The sequence below is a fragment of the Sminthopsis crassicaudata genome, chromosome 2, assembly GCF_048593235.1.
Source record: "Sminthopsis crassicaudata isolate SCR6 chromosome 2, ASM4859323v1, whole genome shotgun sequence".
In the NCBI taxonomy this organism is placed as follows: domain Eukaryota; kingdom Metazoa; phylum Chordata; class Mammalia; order Dasyuromorphia; family Dasyuridae; genus Sminthopsis; species Sminthopsis crassicaudata.
Genome location: NC_133618.1, coordinates 526,437,661 through 526,460,322, shown reverse-complemented (window position 1 = coordinate 526,460,322; position 22,662 = coordinate 526,437,661). Strand labels below are relative to the sequence as shown.

The 22,662-nt window shown below is 34.7% G+C and overlaps 1 protein-coding gene and 1 pseudogene across 3 annotated transcripts in view; both read right to left on the bottom strand.

Annotated features, from left to right (window-relative positions):
* Window positions 1-22,662, bottom strand: part of UNC13C (unc-13 homolog C) — a 744,253-nt gene that overhangs the window by 198,323 nt on the left and 523,268 nt on the right. The window lies entirely within an intron of this gene.
* Window positions 3,247-21,011, bottom strand: LOC141556714 (cytokine-like nuclear factor N-PAC; annotated as a pseudogene).

Sequence of the window (22,662 nt, the reverse complement as noted above, 5' to 3'; positions counted from 1 at the left end):
GTAAATTTCCAGTTCTTCCAAATATGATATGATTTAAAGAGAGATATAGTTCCTGATATCTTGGTTTGTGTTCTGGTTTGTGATTGATCCCAAACACTCTTTTCTTTCCTGGAATTGTGACAAAGCTCCCTGCTCCACTGCGACCTCAAGTTCTGGCGTGCTAGTGATTTTCCTCCCACTGGGAATGCACCCAAGGCTGTAACCCAGATCTTAATATGGGCAAAATAACAAAGTCTTATATTAATGCTAGCAAAAAAGACCACGGTAAACTCTTCCTGATGAATTTTCTGACTTCCTTATCGTTTGTGGGCTCTAAGTTCCGAAAGCAGCTGTTAACACTGCTTGGCTATGCTGGAATAGCCTAAACTAAATTGTGCTCCATTCTTGCATTGGTGTGACAGCTCTTTCCTGTTGGACTTCTAAGTTGTCTTTGGTTGGAAAATTATTTCACCCCATCCTTTTTTGGATTCTGTTCCTCCAGGAATTTTTTTTGACATTATTTCAAGGTATCCAGAGGTGTTCAGAGGAAAATTTCAAGGTAGTCACTGCCATATCTCTGCCATTTTAGCTCCTCTTCCCGAGCATTCATTAAAATTATTTTTGAGTTCCAAATTTTCTCTTTCCATTATAAATTCCATTCTTATTCACTCCCCTATTATATTCAATATGATATCTAAGAAACAAATATTCTGATAAACTGGCCCTCTAAGAAAAATGTACATTGTCATATATATTTTTTACATTTTAATCTCTATTACTAACATTTTCTTCATCACTTTCTTAAGTTTATATGATTGACAAAATAATAAATCAGTCTTAATTATTAACCTTTGCTGATTTCAGAGGTGTAAATGCTTACACTGAAAATTTAACAATTGCTTCTAACCAGTTCCAGCTCATCTCTGTTACAAACTTTCCTCTTTTTCCTCATTCTCCCTAATGCATTTATGTCTATCCCCTTTAAGCATATGATCTTGTTTCCTATTTTTAATCAAGAAAGTTTTTAATTATACAAAATCATTTTATTTTTCCATTTAAACATTATCACACAATCCTATTCTGAATTACAAATGTTCATCAAAAACAAAGCAAAAATAAAAATTTACAATCTTAATTACTCAGATAGTTTTTCATTGAAAGGGAAAAAAAGGAGAAATGCTTTTCTTATAGACTTTCACAAATGTCATATTTTCTCATTGAAAAGGAGTAAAAGAAAGGCAAAATACCTAAAACAAAGTCATAAAAAGGAACTTTACAGAGTTGTCAACAATATAAAGACAACAAAGACCAGCCAGTTTCATTATAGTATCTCCCAGAGCTTCTTCCCTCTTTCCTCGGATCCCTCATTCCTCCTACTGTTCTGTCCAGGAGCAAAATGACATTTTTCAGAAACAGAGTTAAATACAGTATTGCTAGTGAAACAAATATATAGACCAGAATTGGATACTTCATCCTCCCTATATTCCTGCTTTTCTTCCACAAATTTTATTTCTCAAACCTAGGCTGTAAGTGATAAATAGGAAAGAGGAACAAACATCCAAATGTTGGGGAAAAATAAACCAAACTACACTCCTATTATTGTTATTGGATCTTTCCTCCCACCCCTACATGCTATGAATATCATTCTTAAGTTTTATGTGATTTCACAAAACAACCTAAATAAAGGATGAGGTAGGTTTAGAATTTCAGAGATAATAGCCTCTCTATGTTTCTGTGTACCATTTTAATCTCATGAGAATATCTTTCCCAAAGAGAATCAAGGATCTCCATCGCAGAATGGATTTACCTTTCTATTCTGTCAGGTGTCATCTTGGCCAAAGTCATCTCTTTCCCCAAACAGGGGACTTTGTAGTCCCAAAGGCACCAAACATGATGCTGGTTGGAGTACAATCTTTCCTTTACTAAGAACTTATTCCATGATTAGTAAATATTGATTATCCATGGCAGGAGAAGCTATGTCTGGGTCAAAGTAGATAAAAAGTCATCTACTGTCCCTTCAAGGAAGTAGTAGATAGGAAGAAAAAAAAGTTGGTAGCATATACCACAGGGCTGTTTATATGGACACAGATAGAGGGCTTAAAGGGGATATCAAGAGGATTGCACAAGGAGTCAGAAAAGCATGTAATATAATAGAAACAGAAAGGAGTCATTCTTTTTCTTTCCCCCTGAGGCTGGGGTTAAGTGACTTGCCCAGGATCACACAGCTAGGAAGTGTTAAGTATCTGGGACCAGATTTGAACTCTGGTCTTCCTGAATTCAGGGCTGGTGCTCTATCCACTGCACCATCTAGCTGCCCCAAGGAGTCATTCTTACACAGCTCTCTCACTAGTGTGCTCACTGCTCTCTCCACACACTCCCTCCAGTGCTGGAATCCAAAGCCAAATACTAAATCAGGTTAGTGATGGCTAAATCCCATTTATATTAGATAAATCCTTTCCAGTATTCTCATGAGAGTCAGGGATACCAGTTTCATCTTGGACATTAGCAGACAGTGATAAGTTAGTGATGTGCGGTTAGTTCACCCTTCAATCTTTCCTGTTCATAAAATCATAGAGGCAGTAATTAGTTTCCTAGGAGTTTTCTTTTCAGTGTTGGTGGCTCAAATATGCACATACTTCCCAACTGGTTACTCCTTGTGTCACCTCATTGTCCTTTTCCCTGAAGGATGTGCTGACAGGGGAGGTCTAAGTTGCCTCTCAATGGAACAGATGCATTCCCAGGGAATTCAGGGCAGGATCAAATGGGAAGACGAGCCCATTCCAAGAGTTTAAAAAACTCAAACTTCATGACTAGGACACCATGGAAGCTGCTTCTTACATCCCCAATGAAACAGTAAAAGAGAACAATGTGAACTCTAACCCCCTTTGCTAGGAGAAACTCAGACTCTGACAAATTCAGGAGGGGGAAAAAAGCCAAACAGATTCTGGCAGCATTGCTTCTGGGAGTCCCAGAGGTGGATAACAGGGTTCATTTAAAACCAGTCACCATTCTTATCCAGGCAGTGAGCACCCAGGAGGGCTGTTCATCAGTTTTTCACAATCCAACATCACCTTCCCCAATACACTCCCCCATTTCGCCTGAGCTCTCAGAGAAAGTCTGATACAACAGCAGCACTTATGGCAAATCATTTCAAAGTCTGTAAATAAAAGGAAACATAGAACCAAAATGGATTGGTCTAGAGTTAAATTTTAGGACCATGAATCTATGTGAAGAGCAGGGATTAGCAGGATGACAGAGCCTCGGGACTTAATGCATGTAGGCTTGGTACCCAGCAGAGGTAACACTGTCAGAGTGGTCCAATGCTTTGGCTTGTTTATATACTTCATTTGCTGCAGCTGCCACAGAAGTTAGGTGGTTGACAGGACCATTTAGTGCAACAGCTAGTCTGAGGTCCTTCTAGATATACTTTAGGTAGAATTCATGTTTAAAGCTCTCCTGTAGCATATTTTGACACTTCTGATCCAAGAAGATGCTAGCCATTTATTCATGATTGAGAATGTCAAGCAGTGTCTGTTGAGACTATCCTGTCACTTGAGCCAGAGTCAGTCCTTCAGGCATGGTAGCCATGAAGCTCCTCTGGATCATACAATCAGTATCATTTTGGTTGCATTCTAAACTTCACCCAGAAAGAAGGAGATTTTCCCCATTAACCTGGAAGTAACTGCTGCAGTCTTCATATAAGCTCCAGGCTCCAGCTGCTAAAATCACAAGCACCTAATCCTTTGATAGTTGCTGATTTCCTGAGATAGTGTTCCTAGAAATTTGCCACTGGGCACAATTAACTGGGTCAGTTCAGTGATCATTTCTAGATAGAATTTTTCAGGGAGGATTCCCTGAAGCATGCCCTTCGAACCCAGAACAGTCTTTAGCTGCTTTGGGATTTCACATACAGGCAAAAGTGATGTCAATGGTGGAGATCACTTCACCAGAGATTCTTCTTAGCCAGGTCCCCTCTTTTTCTGCTTTCCAGTTCTGTTCATTAACTGTATGATCCGTTTTAGTAAGTTGGATACAATACCACTTCCAATGAGGTAAAAGCTCCCAAATCCTACCTTTTTGTTTGTGGGGATATTCCTGCCGCTTGCTGTTATGGAAACTGCTGCTTGGAGATACATATCTATATCTATATCTATATCTATATCTATATCTATATCTATATCTATATCTATATCTATATCTATATCTATATCTATATTTATATCTATATCTATATCTACATAGATAGATATAGATATATCTATCTATCTATCTATATCTATATATAGATATATCTGTATCCAGTTTCCTCTTCATATACTTTTATTTTTTATTATTGCCAGATAATAGATAGTTTCTCCATTTGGATGGGCAGAAAGCGATAGAAATGTGGGTCAGTCTTTTCTAGCCTTGCTTACACTTGGTTGACCTTTAAACCCAGCCATTGTTTCTGCCCCCGATTTCTTTCGCTATACAGGATTCTGGAATTGTGAGGGCCTCTCATCCTTTGGGATGTTGTTTTCTGGTATTCTGCACCTGGATTCTTTTATAGATGTTATTTGAAGGCTCTTTCCACAGAGGCTGAAGATATTCTCTTCTTTCCTTCTCCCATATTCTTCACTTTTTCTTCAGATAGATCAACTTTGTGTTTTTCATCTCCTGAATTCTGCTTTTTTCTTTTCTTTTTTCCCCCCTATGGCTGGGGTTAAGTGACTTGCCCAGGGTCACACAGCTAGGAAGTGTTAAGTGTCTAAGACCACATTTGAACTTGGGTCCTCCTGAATTCAAGGCTGGTGCTCTATCCACTGCGACAGCTAGCTGCCCCCCTTATTTCTGTCTTAATTGAAATTATGCTGATTCTTTTTTTACAACAAAATTATGAGATGACTGATTGCTTGCTTTTGGCTTTTTTGCAGAAAACTTTTACCTTTGTTAATCTTAATCATTTCTCTTTATTTTTCCCCCCAGGCACAAAGAGAAAGCACTTATTTAGTTCCTGCAGAAAGAAGCCTAGAACACATCTGGGAGCCATCCCAACTCCCACCATGTGCTCATGGAACCTGACCAGTTTCCAGCTTGTCTGAGATTTAATTTTTTTTAACTTTTTTTTAAAATTAATTTTATAATTATAACATTTTTTAAATTATTTCCCTTGAAATGCTCGACCTTTTGTTGTTCCATATGAATTCTGTTGTTATTTTTTCTAGGTCATTAAAATAGTTTCTTGGGAGTCTGATTGGTATAGCACTAAATAAATAGATTAGTTTAGGGAGTATTGTCATATCTTAATTATATTCGCTTGGACTATCCAAGAGCACTCAATGTCTTTCCAATTATTTAAATCTGACTTTATTTTTGTGGCAAGTGTTTTGTAATTTTGCTCATATAATTCCTGATTTTCCTTTGGTAGATATATTCCCAAATATTTCATACTATCACCAGTTATTTTGAATGGAATTTCTCTTTGTATCTCTTGATCTTGAATTGTGTTGGTAATGTATAAAAATGCTGAGGATTTATGTGGATTTATTTTGTATCCTGCAACTTTGCTAAAGTTCTGAATTATTTCTAATAGCTTTTTAGCAGAGTCTTTGGGCTTCTCTAAGTATCATCTGCAAAGAGTGATAGTTTGATTTCCTCATTTCCTACTCTAATTCCTTGAATCTCTTTCTCAGGTCTTATTGCCGAAGCTAGTGTTTCTAGTACTATATTGAATAGTAATAGTGATAGTGGGCAACCTTGTTTCACTCCTGATCTTACAGGGAAAGGTTCCAGTTTATCGCCATTACATATGATGTTAACTGATGGTTTTAAATATATGCTCCTTATTATTTTAAGGAATAGTCCATTTATTCCTATACTCTCAAGCGTTTTTAGTAGGAATGGATGTTGGATTTTATCAAATGCTTTTTCTGTATCTATTGAGATGATCATATGGTTTTTATTAATTTGATTATTAATATGGTCAATTATACTAATAGTTTTCCTAATATTAAACCAGCCCTGCATTCCTGGTATAAATCCCACTTGCTCATAGTGTATTATCCTGGGGATGATTTTCTGAAGTCTTTTTGATAATATCTTATTTAAGATTTTAGCATCAATATTCATTAAGGAGATTGGTCTATAGTTTTCTTTCTCAGTTTTCAATCTGTCAGGTTTAGGTATCAGTACCATGTCTGTGTCATAAAAGGAATTTGGTAGGACTCCTTCAATCCCTAGTTTTTCAAATAGTTTATATAACATTGGAGTTAGTTGTTCTTTAAATGTTTGGTAAATCCATCTGGTCCTGGGGATTTTTTCTTAGGGAGTTGGTTAATAGCTTGTTCTATTTCTTTTTATGAAATGGGACTATTTAGACTACTTACTTCTTCCTCTGTTAATCTGGGCAAGCTCTGTTTTTGAAGGTATTCTTCCATTTCATTTAAGTTATCGAATTTATTGGCATAAAGTTGAGCAAAGTAGCTCCTAACTATTGTTCTAATTTCCTCTTCATTAGTGGTGAGTTCTCCCTTTTCATTTTCAAGACTAACAATTTGCTTTTTCTCTTTCCTTTTTTTAATCAGGTTTACTAAGGGTTTGTCCATTTTGTTGGTTTTTTCATAGAACCAACTTTTAGTATGTATTAATTAATTCAATAGTTTTTTTTACTTTCAATTTTATTAATCTCACCTTTTTTTTTTTAGAATTTCAAGTTTTGTGTTTGTCTGTGTAAGCCCAATTCGTTGACCCTCTCTTTCTCTATTTTATGCAAGTAGGCCTCTAGAGTTAAAAAAACTCCCCCTTATTACTGCTTTGGCTGTATCCCACACATTTTGGTATGATGTCTCATTATTGTCATTTTCTTCAGTGAAGTTATTAATTATGTCTATAATTTGCTGTTTTACCCAATCATCCTTTAGTAGAAGATTATTTAGTTTTTAATTACTTTTTGGTCTATTTTCTCCTGGCTTTTTATTAAATGTAATTTTAATTGCATTGTGGTCTGAAAAGGATGCATGTACTATTTCTGCCTTACTGCATTTGATTTTGAGGTTTTTATGTCCTAGTATATGATCAATTTTTGTATAGGTTCCATGAACTGCTGAAAAGAAAGTATACTCCTTTCTGTCTCCATTTATCTTTTGCCAAAGATCTATCATATCAAACTTTTCTAGTATTCTATTTACTTCTTTGACTTCTTTCTTATTTATTTTGTGGTTTGATTTATCTAATTCTGAGAGTGCAAGGTTGAGATCTCCCACTATTATAGTTTTGCTGTCTATTTCTTTTTTCAGCGCTCTTAATTTCTCTTTTAAGAATTTAGATGCTGTACCACTTGGTGCATATATGTTTAATATTGATACTGCTTCATTATCTATGCTACCCTTTAGCAGGATATAATGCCCTTCTTTATCTCTTTTAATTTGATCAATTTTTGTTTTTGCTTGATCTGAGATGAGGATGGCTACCCCTGCTTTTTTGGCTTCACCTGAAGCATAGTAGATTCTGCTCCACCTTTTTACTTTTAGATTGAATGTATCACCCTGTTTCAGATGTGTTTCCTGTAAACAACATATAGCAGGATTCTGACTTTTAATCCAATCTACTAACTGTTTCCTCTTTATGAGGGAGTTTACCCCATTCACATTTATGATTAGAATGACTAATTCTATATTGCTTGCCATCCTGTTAACCCCTGCTTATGCTTTTCTCCTTTCCTTCCCTCTTACCCCTCTACCCAGTATTAAATTTGTGAACACCACTTGCTTTTCACAGCCCTCCCTTTTTAGTACCCCTCCCCCACCTTAAAATTCCTCTTCTTATTTTACCACTTTTTCTCACAATATCATATTCCAAGCCCTTCATTCTTTTAATGTGGACGCTGCTAGATCCTGGTGTATCCTTATTGTGGCTCCTCCATATCTGAATTGCTTTTTTCTAGCAGCTTCCAATATTTTTTCCTTTGTCAGATGGTTCTTGAACTTGGCCAATATATTTATTGGCATTTTGATTTTAGGGTCCCTTTCAGTAGGTGATCGATGAATTTTTTCAATGTCTATTTTACCCTCTGTTTCCAAAACATCTGGGCAGTTCTCTTTGATAATTTCACAGAAAATAATGTCCAGCCTTTTTTTTTCCTCACATTTTTCAGGGAGTCCAATTATTTTCAAATTGTCTCTCCTGGATCTGTTTTCCAGGTCTGTTGTCTTTCCCATAAGGTACTTGACATTCGTTTCAATTGTTTCATTTTTCTGGTTTTGCTTGACTACTTCTTGGTTTCTCCTTGAGTCATTCATTTCTACTGGTTTGAGTCTAATTTTCAATGATGTATTTTCTTCACTCACTTTTTTTATATCTTTTTGTAATTGTCCAATTGAGTTTTTAAGTGAGTTTTTTTCTTCTATGGAATTTTTTTCCATTTTATCCATTTTATTTTTTAGAGAGCTGTTTTCTTTTTCCAGCTCACTAATTTTATTTCTCAATGATTTGATCTCTTTATCCACTCTGGATAACTTCTCCAGACTCTCTTGCCAAGCTTCCCTTTCCTTTTCCCATTTCTCTTCTAGCTCTCTTGTGAGAGCCTTTTTGATTTCCTCTATGAGGGTCTTGTGCATTGAGGAACAGATTCCTCTGGAGACAGTCTGCTTTTAGTCTCCTCAGGGTTTGAAGTCTGCTTTCTTCTATCCATACAGAAGCTGTCAATGGTTAGAGCCCTTTTAAATTTTAAATTTTTTGTTCATTTTGTCAGAGTGGGAATTGAAGAAAACAAATTAACAAGAGAAACAATTGGTCTGTTTTTTGGGGGCGAGATGGGGCTGGATGTTGTTACTGAGCTTCCTCTAGACTGAGGGAGACAGAGGCATTAGCAGGACAGCTATGGCTGTGCTGCATCCGCACTCTGAGGCTCTAAGAACTTGCTGAGTCACTCCAGCTGGGTGTGGGGGTGGCTGGTCCCAAGAGATGCTAGCTTTCCGGGGTTTTATTCTTTACCTCTGGTGTTTACACTTTCTCTGCTGCTCCTGGCTTGCTGCCAAGATGGAACATCCACACTGGGGTAAAAGTCTTTTTGCAGAAACAGGAGAGATTGCACTCCTCCCCCCTCCTATCTGAGCTGTGTGAGCTGCCTGTCTCACACTGGCTGTCTGCCCTCAGTCTGTGCCCAGTCTGTTTGACCCTCCCCGGAACAAACACAGACCTTTTCTGGTGAATTTCAAGGATGTCTTCTGTTGATGATTATTTGTGGGTTTCTTTTCCAGTCAAGCATTAACTCAGAGGCTTGTCATGAAGTAAGTCCTGAGAGAAAATGCGGAGCTCAAGCATCTGTCTGCCTCCTCGCTGCCATCTTTGCCGGAAGTCCTTGCCTAATCATTTCTCTTTATGAAGATATATACCTTAAATGTTCAACCTTGATTCAATCATAATCTTCTGTTCCAAAAAACTTCAAAAAGAAGCATTTCTTTCTATGAGATTTCTTCAAATATTGACTGGATTTACAATCTTTCCTGGTCAGGGGGGATACCCAGTCATAGATCAAATATGTAAGTCAGATTCATGGTGCAATCTTACCAACTTAACTATCCACAGTGCACCTTCTATTGTTTTTCAAAAGACTGATGCTTCCTGATTTAGGCTCCTTTAAATTACTTCCTTTGAAACATTTATGTCTTAATCCATCCCCTCCTTATTGTCTCCTGTCTTAGAGGAAGAAGTAGTTGTTGTGGTGAGCATTTTCTCATAATTTCCTTCATAAATTTTCCATAATTTCTTATGTGTCCTTGCATATCCTATTGTCTCCCATATTTTTAAAAACCATATTTTGTTCATTTTGTCTTACATTTTAAAACTTTTACTACAATACAATACTTCGTGAATCTGTTCCCTCTAAAATATTTCAAAGCTCATCACCTTAGTTTAGTCCCATATCATTTGTTGTGGCAACCACAACAGCTTTCCAACAATTCTCCCTCTTTCCAACCAATCCTCATAATTGAAAGAACAATTTTCTTAATGCTTATCCCTGATTCTTTATTTAGCACAATGGCTGATATACAGAAAGTGCTTAATAAGTATTAATTGATTTACCAACTGTTTGCCATTCCACTACTTCCATGATTTTTCATAAAATACAGAGCAAAATCCAAACTCCTGCACACCTTTCAAGCATGATTTTCTATGTCAAACTTTTCATGATCCCTTTAACTACTCCTTCCCTCTCTCTTAAATTATTTGCATTAAACGTTACATTAATTTATATTTTGTTTCATTTGCATGTGCATGCTAATACAAGTAAAAGAAAACAAATATAATATTGCTGCTAACAGTCATTTCCATCATGTCTGACTCTTTGTGACCCTTTTTGGGGTTTCTTGTTAAAGGTACTGAAATGGTTTGCCATTTCCTTCTCTGGTTCATTTTACATATGAAGAAATTGAGAAAAACAGAGTTAATTGTCTTACCTAGTGTCATAGAGCTACTAAATGTCTGAATCTAGATTTGAAATCAAGTTTTTCTGACTCTAGGAATTGTGGCTTATCCACTACACTACTCTATTACATATATCCACAATATACATTCCTCCATATACATATGTGTGTATGTATACTTGTTTATCTTGTTTATTTGCATGCATGTATATTGGTATATATACACATGCATACATATGTGTGTGAATAAATATATATACACATATGTGTGTATGTGCATACATACATTCATAGTTCTTTACATTTTAAAGATTTTAAAGTTTCTCTCTGGGGCCAAAACTGTTGGGTTTTTTTTCAACTTCAGTAGTTCAATCTCTTCCAAGGCTGGGAAAGACTATAACACTCTGTGTCCTTAACTTGTCTCTATATGTCTTTTTCACTTGCATAACAGCCTTTTCACAGATAGGTTTATGGATAGGCATAATGTGATTTCAAGTTTTACAGGAAAGCTTCTATTATACATTATTTTTTTCCCTTCTTGAAGCTTCATATTCTACTATATATATATATATATATATATATATATATATATATATATATATATATATATATATGTGTGTGTGTGTGTGTGTGTGTGTGTGTGTGTGTATGTATATATAAAGATATATATATATAACTAAATTCAGTCATATAAAGAGGTAATTCTCACCAAGTGATGGCCCCTTTCCTATCCATTGCTTAAAGAAGACTTAATGAAATAACCGATTTATTCTAGCACTATGAGCATATTTGTACTTATTAACATAAAGCAATTAAGAAAACACATTAATGTGTTACACATTAAATCTCCTGAGTAACAACCTAAGAATTCAATTTATTATTACACATATCTCTTGGTGAAATAAAGAAAACAATTTTACCCGGCTGAATGTGATAATACTGATTCGTGAGTCACAATAGAGAAAATTAAACTTCATTAAATGTAAAATATTATTTTTATATGCAAAGTTTGCCTTTGAAGAAAATAATGTTCATTATTATAATTCCACAAGCAGTGGTTGTACATTACTGTGTGTCAGTTACACAATTAGAGCTGCATTTTTATTGCTAAAATTCAAAAGATATTACTAGCTCTTTCACTTTATAAGAATTTCAGCTTCTGTTAATTCATTCTGATCTTAAAGCTTGACATACATTATTATAATTACCTATAATTTTCTCAAAGGAAGGAAAATGGGCAAAAAGTAACTGTTAGCAAAACTTTCTAGCAAATTATAGAAAGACTAGGAGTAAGTTTTAAAACAATGATGAAAAGAAAAATAAAAAATGTTTAATGTAACTGAAATTTTTTTAACATTATGAGTAGTATTAATAATAAGATTCCATATACATGTAGATGTATACATCTTGTTTTATCTTCACAACAATGAGAGTTATCTTATTTCACACTTGCTACTCTGTCTGATTCCAGCTCACATCCCATTACTAGGATTAATTCCTCATTTTTAATCTCACCTCCATGCTGTTTACTCAAGTCTTGATGGACACCAACTCCCTCAGCCTCCTCAGCTCTCAGTTTTACTCCACTTTGTCTGCTGCTCCATCTTGTTTTAATACACAGAACACAAATGCTCACTTGCTCTCCCCCCCACTTTAAGCTTTTATGTCTATTTTTGTATGTTGTCTCCATCTTAAAATTTAAGTTCCTAGAGTGAAAGGACTATCTTTCCTTTTATCAATTGTATCTCTGGCACTTAATATAGGGCTTGGCACATAGTAAGTGCTTAATAAATATTTAGTGAATAAAGCACACGATGTTAAATGACTTGTCAAGATTCATATCATAGCTTACTTTTTTTAGGTCCAGTTCTTCAGCCACTGTGCTACCTACATGTCTATCTGTGAACTCATCTAATTAAATAGCACCTGTTGAATACTTTTCTTTAAAAATTACATCTCAATTTTAGATTGAGTTTATATAAAGGAGTCAGAATCTACACACAAATTTTTTTCCTGCCTTTGTATCCAAATTTCATTGGCCTACAGTCAACTTTAACATTTAATAAAATGGAGATAGTAAGATCAAGATGGGGCTGGAGTAATATAATAGTCATTGTCCATGTCAAAATAATAAAAAAAGAAAAACATGTCAATACTAAGTATATGGCTGAGAAATAAGCTCAGGTTATTTTCTATGTTACACATAAGTGACTTTCACAGTGTTATAAAATAATAAATGGAAGAGGCAGATTTGAATGCAGATCTCTTGACTCAGAACTTATCACTCTAACTTAGTAGGCTAAATTAAGAAACAGGAAGTAGTATGGAGATCCTAAAATATATTAATATGTGTTCTAATTTTCTCTTTCATACCTTTTAGATTTCAACAATCTTCTAGGGAATTTTGCAAATTTTACTCACAGTTAATATTAGTTCATTAACACAAGTACAGTCTAAGGAAATGGGGGCAGCTTGATCAATTAGTGGGGAATGAAGAGATAAATGTGGAAAGATATTATATAAATTGAAAGGTTTAATGATTTTAAGAAATTGTTTCCAAAACTCATGAAGGTCATTCAGATATGAGTCAAAGTCCTGAAAAGCCTTGCTTCATTCCAGTATTTAATATAATGAAAGTTGTTGTCATTGAGGTCATTAAAACCTAAAGGTCACATTTTCCATACCCCTACAGACTGATATGCTATACCAATATTGAGTATAAAAACACACACTTTAGATAGAGCATGATAGAGATATTCAACATCAGAAAAGAAATAACTGTGATTATGAACAACTATCTTGCTCTAATTTAGCAACAAGATGTCAGATATAAAATAGAGTTGAAGGACCATAGATATCATCTAGTCCCTCTTTTCTCCCTCAATTTATAAATAGCCCCCAAATAGGATTAAGTGACTTGTCTTAGTCTCAAATGCAGTAAGATAACATAGCTGAAATTTGAATCCTGGTGCCATATTTCCATCTAGCCTTTATTTTAATATTTTCATCATATACAAGCTGTACATAAATTCAAAGAGTTGTCCTAAACCTATTTGGAAGTGTGTGCATATGTATACATATACATTTATTATCATCCACATTTTCCCATTTTTATAGATAAAGGAAACTAAGGGAAATAAAACTAAGGTTTTATTAATGAGTGTCAGAAGAAGGTATTCAATGAAGGTTTTCTACATATAAACCCAGTATTATCGTTCATAAGGAGCTTTCAGACACACATTAAAAACAACAATTTGCAAGATATAAAATAAACTCCCAGAAATCATTACCATTTTCTATATACTACCAATAAAACCCAGCAGGAAGAGATAGAAAGAAAAATTCCATTTAAGATAATTGTAGATAATATAAAATGCTTGGGAGCTTACCTGCCAAGACAAACCCATGGACAATATGAACACAATTATAAAACATTGTTCACACAAATAAAGACAAATCTAAACAATAATAATTAAAGAGAATTAAGAAGCATTAATTGCTTTTGGCTGAGGATAAGCATTATAACAAAATAACCAATTCTATCTAAGTAATTTACTAATTCAGTAATCAAAATTACCAAATCAAATTATCAAAGAATTATTTTTAGAGCTAGAAAAATAATAACAAAATTCATTTGGGAAAAAAAGGAATTCAGGGGAAAAACATGAAAGAAGGAGGATGGTCTAGCAGTTTCAGATTTCAAACTATTGATTAAAGTGATAATCATTAAAAATAATCTAGTATTGGCTAAGAAACAGAGTGGTGAATCAGAGGAATATATTAGTTACACAATATATAGTACAAAAATCTAGTGCTTGATAAGCCTAGAGATCTGAGTCAAGGAGGATGGGGTGGAGAAAGAACTCAGTATGTGACAAAAATTGCTTGGAAAACTGGAAAACAGTTTGGCAGAAACTTGACAAACACCTCATACCATATGCCAAAATAAAGTGAAAATGGAACAATAATTTAGATATAAAAGATGAAATATATGGGGAATCTAGCCAAATTTATAAAAATAAGACCCATTCTGTTATTGATAAATAGTCAAAGTACCTGAACAGGCAGTTTTCAGAAGAATATATCAAAGTTATCAATATTGATAAAATGCTCCAATCTTTATTGGTTAGAGAAATGCAAATTAAAATAACTCTATATTATGATCAACACCCATAAATTGTCTAACGTGACAGAAAAGGAAAATGACAAATGTTGGAAGGGATATGGAAAAACTGGGACACTAATGCTTGGTGGAATTGTGAACTGGCCTAATCTTTCTGAAGAACAATTTGAAACTATGCCCCAAGAGCTATACAATTTGACACAGCAATACCACTACTAGACCTATTTACATAAAAAATAGTTATAGCAGGGGCAGCTAGATGGTGCAATGGATAGAGCACCAGCCATGAATTCAGGAGGATCTGAGTTCAAATGTGGCCTCAGACACTTAACAGTATGACATATATATATATATATATATATATATATATATATATATATATATATATATATACACATATATATATATATATATATATATATATGCATCAGTTCTTTTAATTGGAGATTTAGGGATATCCATCAATTAGGGAATGACTGAACAAGTTGTGGTATACAATTATGATGGAATACTATGGTGATATAAGAAATGATGAGAATAATGATTTCTGAAAAGCTGATGCAGAATGAAATGAGTAGAATTAGAACACTGTACACAGCAACAGCTCTTATCAAGACAATAATTCAAGGCAGTTCCAAAGGACCAATGACAAAAATGCTATCTACTTCCTAAGGGAATTGATAAATTCTGAATGCATATTGAACATTTTTTAACTTCCTTTATTTTTTTTGCATGTGTTTGTGTGCATGTGTGTACATGTTTCTTCTGTAACATGACTAAGGTAGGAAAATGTTTTACATGACTTCACACTCAAAATCAATATGATATTCTTTGCCTTTTCAAGGTGTAAGAGAGAGGAAACAGAATATAGAACTCAAAATTAAAAAAAATGAATGTTAAATTTTCCCTAAGTAATTGGGAAATATTTGATGAAAGAAAATACATTTATATAGAGCGCAATAACAACTCAGTTATAGGCAGAGAAAAAGAGGAATTCTATGAATTTATGGTCTAAGAAAGATAGTCATAGCCATGCTGTGGAACTGCTTGCCACAAAAATGCCTCTGAATAAGAATATAAGGACTTGCTTCAATAATTCTCTCAGATGTGCATATTGGTTGACAATATGCCATTCACAAATACTGGATTGAAAAACCTCATCAAATTTAAGGTACATTTGAAAGGAATATTAGGTAACAGAAAAAAACAATAGATTTGGAGTGAGAGAATACAAGCATGTCCCACCTCTATCAATCACTCACTAACATCATGATGACTACTGTTATTACTACTAGTAGCTACCATTTAAATAGCAATCAATACAAAGTTTGCAATGTACTTTACAAATATTATTCCATTTTGATCATCATAACTACCCTGGGAGATGGATAATAATAATAATGATGACAATGATAATGATGATGATAATAATAATAATAATAATAATGATAAATTTGAAGAGCACTTTACAGATATATCATTTAATCCTCACAACAACTCTGGGAGGGAGGTATTATCATAATATTTATTTTGATTATTATTGTTAACATTATAGCAGCACTAGTATTTATGGAACACTTTAAGGTATGTGAAGTCCTTTATAAATATTATTGCACTTGTTCCTTGCAACTATCTTGGGGATTGATATTTATTATTAACCCTCATTTTACAGATAAAGAAACTGAGAAGACAGAAGTCAAATGACTTATTCAGAGTCACACAGCTAATAAACGTCTGAGTCAGAATTTGCTTTTCATTTTTCCTGATTTTAAGTCCAGTGATCTCCTGAATGACCTAGCTGTTCCTAAAAAGATCACTAGCTTCATGATCTCTGCTGAGTCCCTTCTCCTACATAAAGCTCTGTTTCTTCACAGAAAAAAAGGGTACAGTTATATACAAACCATTAATACAAACATTAATATGGTTGTGAATTTTAAATAGGACAATAAATGCAAAATGCTTTGTGATAGAAAACCAATGAATTAATAGACATTTATTAAGTACAAGTATTATGCTAAGGATGCAAAAAGAAGCAAAAGACAATCCCTTTCCCCAAATAAGGGACTATAAATGAGGGTGAAATCAAGTCAAATAAGTTAACAAAGATATACTTCAGAAGTCTATGAAAAAATTTTATATCAATGAAGGATCATGGTCCAGTGGGTTTGTGATTGAATTGATATATAACCTCTTCACACCTATTTCTCTGAAGGCTTCTTATGATCTCAGCATCTTCTTCAAGGAGCAGGTTGGCATAGTATATAGGGCACTCAACCCAGAATGAAGAAGACCTGTATTCGTATGTTGCCAGACAGTGACTTGCTGTATGACTTAGGAGCATCACTTAATTACTCTATTTTCCAATCTCCTCTTTTGTAAAATGGACTCAATGATCTCTAAGATCAAAACTAGCCATAGATATTGAGACTGACAGAGTGAGAACTGGGGTTCTACTTATTGTCCATGGATGCTGGTGAAAAAAATCAAGGAGTAGTGATTTTGAATATAATATTTCATTTGAAGCTAACAGCCAATCAAAAAACATTTAAGAGCTTACTTTATGATACACATTTTGCTTGGCATTAGGGATACTATCATCCCTCAAGGTGATTTCATTCTAATAATGAGAGGATCACTCAACAACAGCATCTTCATTACATCCTTCAAAGAATTGTGTATATATATATATATATATATATATATATATATATATATATATATATATATATATATATATATATATATATATTAAAATGATATTTACTGTACTGGACCAAAAACATTTTATAGTAAAAAATAATAATAAAAAAAAACATCAGAATGGATTCTCAATGATTTTTGTTTTGCTTTTTTTGCTGAGGCAATTGGGGTTAAGTGACCTGCCCAGGATCACACAGCTAGGAAGTGTTCAAGTCATTTGAACTCAGGTCCTCCTGATTTTAGGGCTGGTACTCTATCTACTATGCTACGTAGCTGCCCCTCTCAATACTTTTCAGTCAACAATTGTGTGATTATATAGATTTAACTAATTTTTAAAAGTAAAGTTAGATTCTAAATGGAATAACTTTAAAATGACTGTGTAGAGCAATGGAGCATTTAAAAGCATTTGCTATAGCTATCTGGAATTGTAAATCAATTTGCTTCTGAATGTTGTAATTGGCAGAAAGTATAGAATCCTAGAATTTGGAGCTTCATCATTTTCCAGGTAGAAAGGCAAAAATCCCATGCTTAGATTATTTTTCCCAATCCTGTCCAGTGTTCTTTCCACCACATCTACTGTAAACTAAAATTAGTCCATTTTTTCCCTTCAGTCAAGAAATAGTTTCAAAAATTTGAAAGCAACAGAAGAAATTTGAAAATGTCAGAAGTTTTCAGAAAATGGGTAAATCATTACACTTGGATGGATACCTGATGTAATCTCCTCTATCACTACAAACTGAAACTCTCATCCCAAGGTTCTTAATCATCTATATCTCTTCATAAAAATCTTCATAGATAATCCTCCCAAAGGAAAGCTTTAATATCTTGATATTTCAGGACACTAGAGACACTATTCATATTGATATTCATTTTTTTCAGGACTAGCAAAGGTGCTAGGGTGAATGTATAACAAGACACATCCTTGATTATTGTTTTTATAGCATTTCTCAAGTATAAAATAATTTCCTAGGTTCTTCTTTCCAGAGGTTTTTTTTACACTTAATTATAATAATTTTCACATCTTGGCTAAGTAGAATTATTATTTTATTTAGTCTGAAATACCTCTCCACTGCCCAAATAACAAAGCTTTTCTGTACTTTCACATTTTTCAGGAGCAGAATAATCTAATTTAAGGTTCTTAATGACTTAATTAACAAATGTAAACATTAACATACTACAATTAATGTATGTAAAATATTTCAAATGCCTCAGATTCTGATGAAATCATGGTTCTTTCTCAATATCAGCCTTCCCCCCAATTTCAAAGTAATTTTTGAAGTTTTCTTCTTCATCCCAGTAGGCTCAAAGGATATGCTTTTGAGTTCAGATCATTTGGGTTCTGGTTAAAAGTTCTCCCTACCTCCTTTTATTTCTGGCTTCCATGTTGCTTCGCTTATGGAGATGGCAGCTATCTATATAATGTTATTGTAATGTGTCAAGGTATTTAAAACAGCTTATTTTTACTTAACTAGGTTAATGCTTCGCTTATGGAGATGGCAGCTATCTATATAATGTTATTGTTATGTGTCAAGGTATTTAAAACAGCTTATTTTTACTTAACTAGGTTAAAAAAATCCCTTCAATTAATGAAAAAAAAAAATACAAAGAAAGGTGGCCTAGAAAATATATATTATAAAATGGCAATTATCCAAACCATTTGATACTGGCTAAGAAATAAAATAATGGATCAGTAAATTATGTTAAGTTCATAAGACATATACAGTGACTATAGTAATCTAGTGTTTGATAAACTCAAAGACTCCAGTTTCTGAGATAAGAATTCACTATTTGATAAAAATTGCTAGGAAAACTGGCAAAGAATATGGCAGAAAATAGATATTGATCATAATCTAACAATTTATACCAAGATAAGCTTGAAATCCATTCATAATTTAGACATAAAGAGTGCTATTGTAATCAATTTAGGGGAACAAGGGATGGTCTACTTCTCATACCTATAAAGAAGGAAGGAATTTAAGGCCAAAAAGAATGAGAGAACATTATGAAATGCAAAACAGAAAAAATTAATAATATTAAATTTAAAAGGTTTTGCACAAACAAAACCAACACAGTCAAGATTAGAAGGTGAGAAAAACTGTGTAGCCAGTATAAAGACCTTGTTTTTAAATATATAGCAGATTAGCTTAAATTTATAAGAATACAAGCCATTCCTCAATTGATGGTCAAAGAACAGGAATAGACAATTTTCAGATGAAGAAATTAAAGCTCTTCCTAGGCATATGAAAAGTGCTCTAATTCTCTATTGATTAGAGAAAGGAAAATTAAGACAATTTTGAGGTAATACTTTATATCTCTCAGATTGGCTAAGATGACAAGAAAAGATAATTATTAACATTGGAGGGGATGTGGGAAAATCAGGACACTAATGTATTGTTGGTGGATTTATGAAATGATCCAAGCATTCTGAAGAACAATTTGGAACTACATCCACATCTAAAACCAACAGCAAGCATTATTTGTAATGGAAAGAAACTGGACACATCCCCAATAAGATCAGGGGTGAAACAAGGATGCCTATTATCACTACTATTATTCAACATTGTATTAGAAATGTTGGTTTTAGCAATAATAAAAGAAAAAGAAAGAAAAGAAATTGGAATAGGCAATGAGAAAATAAAACTATCACTCTTTGAAGATGATATGATGATATACTTAAAGAATCCTAGAAAACCATTCAAAAACCTACTGGAAACAATTCACAACTTTAGCAAAATTGCAGGATATAAAATAAACCCACACAAATCATCAGGATTTCTATATATTACTGACAAAGCCCATCAGCAAGAAATAGAAAGAGAAATTCCATTTAAAATTACTGTAGACAAAATACTTGAAGCTCTACCCAAGACAAACCCAAGAACTATATATAATTAAAAAATGCTTCTCACTCAAATAATATCAGATCTAAACACAATTGCTCATAGTGATGGTGGTTGAAGTCCCTTTAAGATTATCCAGGCCCAGACCCCCACTATCAGCTTAGCTTCCCCCAGTCCTCACCTTATCTGAGCTAACTGAAAAGCCCGCCAGAACTTGGTACTGTCCACAATCTTTTGGGTATAAAAGAGGTGAGCCGGAACTCCCTCATTTCAGGAGCCCTCTCAGCCAACACATGGTATCCTTCCAGCCATATAGGGGTTCTTGCCTGCCCAGAGGCCACCTTTGGCCCTGATGTCTTTCTAACTTAACTTTACTTCCAAATTTCTACAATAAACGTTTTATTTATCAGTCTAAGTTTTCGGGCCTGTAAATTCATTTTACAAGGGACACTGCACCTCATGGGATTATCTATGCGCCAAGAAATGGGGTTCCCCCTTTCCTTTCCCTCATTAGTTGGTGGCCCTCAAAGGGACCCTGAAAATTGTTACCCCAAAAACTAACCTTAACCTTTTCAGGTCTCTCAGAACCAATTTTTGTTCTTAGTAGTTTCGAGTAGCTTCCTACTCTCGTCTCACTCTATCTCTAAAACATAGGGCACCCAGATCATGTTTGGGTGCAAGCAAAGTCTCCTGTGGAGACTACTTTTCAGGAAAAAAAGTTCTCTTTTTGTCTCACTATGTCTCTACAGGCCTCTTCTTCTAGAGACAAAAGATCTTTTCCCAAGATATTTCTAATCCCTTTATCTCTCCAGAAAAGCCTGCCCTCTGGCGGGAGACACTGGGAGAGTGTCTCTTCTTCACCCCTCCCCCCACCACATGGCCAACCCTCTCGGGTCCCAGGCCAGCAGTCTCCTTGATCTCTTCTGGGGGAGATAGCTGTGTTTGAGCCCTCCTGCACTCCACCATAGTGGCCAGGCTGTAGCCATGAGGAGACGCTCAATGGATTGGGGTGAACTTGGAAATGTGTCTCTATCCAACTGCCTTCACCTTCGCCACCTGAGAAGCACTGGGTAAGACAACAGCTCTCCCTTCCTCCATCCTCTCTCTTTTCCAACTCTCCCATGTGGATTAACCTGCCATTTAAATGCTCCCATCCTTTCCCCTTCTTGGGGTACAGTGGGGAGATTTGGGGACTCTTTTCAAGATCTCTAGAAACACCCTTCCATAGCTTTTACCTGGCTCTTAAAGGAACCAAGATTTCCAGCACTCTCAGAGAACTAGCTTGTCCCATACCTTTTAAAATGGGACTCGGTTTCCTGCATTAGACCATGCTCTCTAGGTAGGATTTTAAAACTGCCCATTTTTCTTTCTAAGCCTCAGGGCATACTTACTTGCTCACTGTTCAAGCCTTTCTCTGTCTCAGTAATCTTACAGGTGGGAACTCCTGACTTTCTCTTGGTTCAGGACTTTTAGCTCCTAGCACACTTTCTTATTTCTCTCTATTGGATGCCCCCTATACCCCCTCATATACTGACAATTAAAAGATGCCCTTTCTAAGTTCTGATCCGGGCCAGGCTAGAGCTTCAGAAAGGAGATCTTTGTAATTTGGGCTGGGGAACAAAATTTTGAATCCAGGCAAATTAATTGTTAAGAGAGTGAAAATAGTTTATTTTATCTTTCTCTCATCCTGACTGCAGCGGGAGGAGAATTAAGAGATTGAAACTATTTAAAAAACATTCCTTAACTACTTTAATTTGGCGCCTCGCTAGAATCTTTCTCTGTTCTGGTGTGCAACAGGTCTTTTTTTTACTGCTTCAGTTTCCTTAAACTGTCTCTTTTTTGACTGAACTTCTCTGGCTTCAGTCCAGGAAGCCAGGGATATAGAATAATAGATTGTCCCTCAAGCTGCCTTTTAGAGAAAGGCTACATTAACACCTGAAAGAGGTCCAATCTCTCCCTACTTGCCCAACCCCCAACTTGCTTCAAGAGTTGCTTATCTCCAATTAGGGTCTGACCTTTTTAAATGCCCCAAACGCCCCCACACCCTAATCACTAGAAGATGGTTGGGGTTAGGGTCTTTTGTCTTTGACTCACTATTCTCTGCATTAATATTAGCTGCCTTCCCTTCTGCCTCGTCTAACATTGTAAGGAGAGGTCACGTGGGATTTCTTTTCTGCATAGAAGGTTCTGATAGGCCGGCCTTCAAATTTTTTGATTTTTTTTTTTTTTTTTTAAGACTCGTTAAAACTGGGGGACTTGCATAAAACTGTTTGACTATTGTTCTGTATGAGAAAAACTTTTAACTATTGCTGTATAAACCTGTTTAACTATTGCTGTATAAATCTATTTGACTATTGCTGCATAAAACTGTTTGACTATTTCTGTTTCAGGAAATTTACTAATCTGTTATGTAATTTCTGTAAAGCGGGGAGGAGGGAAACTGAGATTTCACCTAGTCAGGAAATTGGGAAAAACTGACGTCTTATTTCAGTTCAGGCCGAATTGGAAACTATTTTACTCTTTGCTTAAAATTTACTAGACTATGATTGGCTGGCTTATATTTTAACTTTGAAATCCCTTATTCAGTCTTTGAAATTATTCCTTAGAAACAACCAAA